Genomic DNA, 4,617 nt, shown 5'->3' with positions numbered 1-4,617 from the left:
GGGACAAAGCTACTATTAACAAGATGCCTTCAACAGCTGGTGAGTCATTTGAAGAATTTGGAGTAAATTCTGATGATGATGACTTTGTTTCTTCTGATGGAAGCATGAACTTAGGGGGAGATGAAGGCCCTAGTTCTATTCCAAATCTACCTGAATGGGCCTTAACAAAGGAGTCTACAACAGGGCAATTCAATGTCTCCTTAGTCAAACAAATCAGTACTATCAAACAGGCCATTCAGAAAACTTCTCATGCTGGTACAAAGGCTATCCTTACAGCTCACTTGGACTCACTGCATCTCATGAAGTTGCAGCAAGTAAGACAGAATCTGAGTGTGGATGAACTCAGAAAGGATATTGCTGACTTGAAATCCTACAATTCTGAAAAATTGGATTCAGTCGTGCCCTATGGTACAATGCAGGACATTTTGTTGAGATTGAAAAAGGAATCACATACTGAAAAGAGGCTGGCCAAATTGGAAGACAGAGTTCAAGTTATTGAAGATTCTGTGGCCACCATTCTTCACAACCAACAATCTCAAACAAATCTACTTATGCAGCTGGCAAAAGCACAGGGCTTGACCCCTCTCCTTGATGATAACAAAAAGGGGGAGAGTAAAAGGGAAGGGGAAGGAGAGCCATCTACAAAAATCCAAATATCTAAAGTGCTAGTTCCTGCCATCACTACTTCTCCAATCATTCAAATCAAAGGAAAGCCTGATGGAATTGATTTAATCCAGCTAGCAGCAGCTGAAATTCAAGTGAAAGAGCAAAGGAGGAGAATTGATGAAAGGATGCAACAATTGTTTGGCTCTACACAAGATAAATCAATATCTGTGAAACATAGCACAAAGGTTGAACCAATCAATATGGAGCACAAGCCAAAAAGGAGAAATAAGGTTGGAGAGACTTCTTTCAAGAATCTAAAACCTATGGTTCTCAAGCCCAACACTAGATCCAGCAAGGACTCCACAAAGAACCCTCTAGACTTTTCTCAGATGAAAGAAGTGGACTTTCCTCTTCCAAAGCCTGATGAAGACAAAGTTTTGGGTGCTAGCATCATAAAACACAAGGAGACCATGGATGAGGCAGTAAGGAGAAACATGGTTATTATCTTTAGAGAGGGAAAGAGCATATGTGTGATGCAAGGACATCCCAAATTCTCAATAGCCAAGAGGGAAGAAACCAAAAGGTTAAAGAAAGAAGCTGAAAAACTCAAGGCTGACAAAAGAGCACAAGCAAAGCTTGAACAAAAGCTAAAGTCAAGTCTAGTTGAAAATGAGAAAGGAATTGAAGTCAGGGGTGAAGACAAGATTGCAAACTTAGATGAGGTTTTTGGGAGTATATTTGGTGAAAGTATGGAGGAAAAAGAGGAATGGCAGAAGGGAAACAGAAGAAAGGCCAAGGCACATAGAAGGAGTGAAGACAACACTGAAGAAACTAAATCTCTACCTTCCATACCTGAACCCTTTGTTGCTGATCCCACTATAAACATCCATGGTGAACCAATCATCCCAAAAGAGGAACCTATTGATTGGGACACCATCAATTTGCCTACTTTTTTAACCACTCTTCCACTACCAAAGAAACAGAAAAGAAAATCCAAATCTACACCTCCCCTAAACTCTAAGAAATTCACTCAAAAACATAAACCTAACCCTAAGCCACCCATTTCTAAAGATGATTATGTTCACATTTGTGACATAAAAGAAATTTCAGACATTGAACTTTATTTGGATGAGCTGGAGGATGTAAGGGGAATTGCTGCCTACAGACAGCTACCAGAGCGATTGGTGTTCAGATACAAAGGAGCTGGGGAAAGAACATGGCCTCTCTACAGGATTCTAAATGAAGGCTACTCTACCTTGATCAGAGTCTTTTCAGCCATACAAAAGGATTCTGGCTTTACCAGGACTGCCAAGACTGAAATTCTCAACAAGATTGCCAACATAAGGAAAACTTGGAGGGAGCCCAATGCTTTGCCCAGAACCTTACTCATTCAAGAAAGGGGAACTTGATAAGTGGCATTTTATACCACTTAGAACGTCTTAAAATGGCTTAAATTGGTGTCTTGAAATCAAGTATTTTGTGTATTTGATGCGTTTTTCTAGTATTTATGCATTTCAGGGTATTAGTTGCATTTCGGGGGAGGAATCATCAAGAATAAGCCTTGGCATGTGTTCACCATTGCGAGAGGAAAGGAACGGGCAGATTACGGCGAAGAAATGGAGCAAACTTGGATTTTTTCCAGTAGAGGCCTGCGCGCCCGCGCAGCTGTGCTGAGCGGCCGCGCAGGGTCGGGAATTTTGCTGAATTATTTTAGACTTCTACTTCTGTTTGGCTTCCAACTTCTATGTAATCTGAGTTTTATGGGACTATTATATAAGTAGATTTGAGACGTTTTCACAGGGGGGATTAAGAAGGGGATTAAGAAGAAGAAGATTGTGTTTTATGCAAGAAGCGAAGGAGATAAGGAAGAAGACCGATTTAGCACACCGCAACGAAGGGGAAGCATATTTTCTTGTGATTCTTGTTTCGTTGTAACGTTGGATGCTAGTTTTCTTGCTTTGACTTATTTACTCTTGTGACGTACTCTGTTTTAATATAATTAGTTTAGTTATTATTTTCTTGTGTTTGTTTATCATGATTTCATATGAACCCATGATGGCGATAAGTTCTATTATGGGCTAATCGTGATCATGGGGTTGCATCAGATTTATTATGGAATTCTTTAGTTAATTGTTTAATACTTTAGTGTGTGATGATTGCATGATATCTAGTATTGGTTGTGCGTATTCGTCTTATGTGCGTCGCGAACATATAAGATAGGGTGTTAATCTCTTGTGAAGCGACGGTGGATCTTGAGATTTAGAACTTGCCATGCTAGCATAGGTTCATGTACGTTGTGCATGATTAGTGGGTAACTCTAACAGTTTTATTTGCCCTATGTAATCAAAAAGGAATAACTTGTGCTTAAATCGTTGTGTTGTCAATTTCTGTAGACATATAGAAACTCAACATAATTGATGACTATTCAACTTCTATCTTAATTGTGGATGCTTGGTGGAATGGTATTAGTACAATGAAAGTTGGCTTTTATCAGTTTCGTGTTATTCGATTAATATCATCACTGTCACATGCTAAAGGTAATAACAATGGCTATAGAAGGAAGTAATAATGAAGTTGTGATCTCATGAGTGTTTTATTATTGATAAATTGAAGTGTTAGTTAAGTGGTTAATTAAGTAGTTAATTATAGTTAATATTTAATCAACAATTTTAAGTGTTATTATCTTAACATTGAGAAGTAATCATACATTGGTGAGTGAGTTTAATTAGACAATAATTTAGTCTGAGTCTCTGAGGGAACGAACTAGAAAGTATTCTATATTACTTGCGAACGCGTATACTTGCGTGAATATTAGCGCGTGTTTTCGCCCTAACAAGTTTTTGGCGCCGCTGCCGGGGACTCGGCGTATTTGTTTAGTTTATGTACTTACCATCATTGGTCATTAGGACTCAGTGATTAGGACGTAGTAGTTACTTATTTTTTCTGGTTGTGTTTCAGGTACTTTAGCAAACGTTTATGCAAACTCGTTCTCGTGCTCGCAAGAGGACTTTAGATACAGTTGAGGAGACAGACGAAGTTCTTGATATTCCGGAGAAGTTAGATTTTGAGGATTCAGATTTAGGAACTGAGCAGAAAGAACCAGTAAACATGGGAGATCGTATTGTTCAAGCTGATCCAGCTCTTATGGATTTTTCTCGGCCTAAAATTGATGACATTCAGTCAAGCATCCTTCATCCGGCTATTCAAGCTAACACCTTTGAAATCAAGCCGGGCACTATTCAGATGGTGCAGAATTCTGTTTCTTTTGGAGGAGCGGCAACTGAAGACCCCAACATGCACATAAGGAATTTTGTCGAGATCTGCAGCACTTTTAAGTATAATGGCGTGACTGATGAGGCTATCAAGTTGAGGCTTTTCCTATTCTCACTAAGGGACAAGGCTAAAGACTGGTTACATTCTGAACCAGCTGGGTCCATCACTACGTGGCAAGATCTTGCGCAAAAGTTTCTGGTGAAGTTTTATCCGATGGCAAAGACTGCTGTTATGAGGAGTGCTCTTACTCAGTTTGCGCAGCAACCTACAGAATCTATGTGCGAGGCTTGGGAACGCTACAAGGAAATGTTGAGAAAATGTCCACATCATGGAATGCCGGATTGGATGGTGATCACTGGTTTCTATAATGGTTTGGGGGCCCAATCTCGGCCCATGCTCGATGCAGCAGCTGGAGGCGCCTTATGGGCTAAAAGCTATACTGAGGCGTATAATCTTATCGAGACGATGGCTGCAAATGAGCATCAAAACCCAACTCAGAGGATGACGTCAGGCAAGGTAGCAGGTATTCTGGAAGTTGATGCAGCCACCGCTATTGCAGCCCAGCTCCAAGCGCTATCAATGAAGGTTGATTCTTTGGCTACGTATGGAGTTAATCAAATAGCTATGGTTTGTGAGCTTTGTGCAGGTTCTCATGCTACGGATCAGTGTTCTCTTGTAAACGAATCTGTTCAGTATGTGAATAATTATCAGCAACAACAACAGCCTGTGCCAGCGACC

General features: G+C 40.2%; 1 non-coding gene across 1 annotated transcript; it reads right to left on the bottom strand.

Moving 5' to 3' along the window:
- Positions 1-4,107: 4,107 nt before the first annotated feature.
- On the bottom strand, positions 4,108-4,214 carry LOC141700907 (small nucleolar RNA R71). The gene has a single exon (XR_012566586.1). It is a non-coding gene; the product is annotated as a small nucleolar RNA R71 (small nucleolar RNA).
- Positions 4,215-4,617: the final 403 nt, after the last annotated feature.

This window comes from Apium graveolens, unplaced genomic scaffold, assembly GCF_009905375.1.
Source record: "Apium graveolens cultivar Ventura unplaced genomic scaffold, ASM990537v1 ctg3074, whole genome shotgun sequence".
NCBI classification, from domain to species: Eukaryota; Viridiplantae; Streptophyta; class Magnoliopsida; order Apiales; family Apiaceae; genus Apium; species Apium graveolens.
The sequence above is the reverse complement of the archived record's forward strand: the minus strand, read 5'-3'. Positions and strand labels throughout refer to the sequence as shown.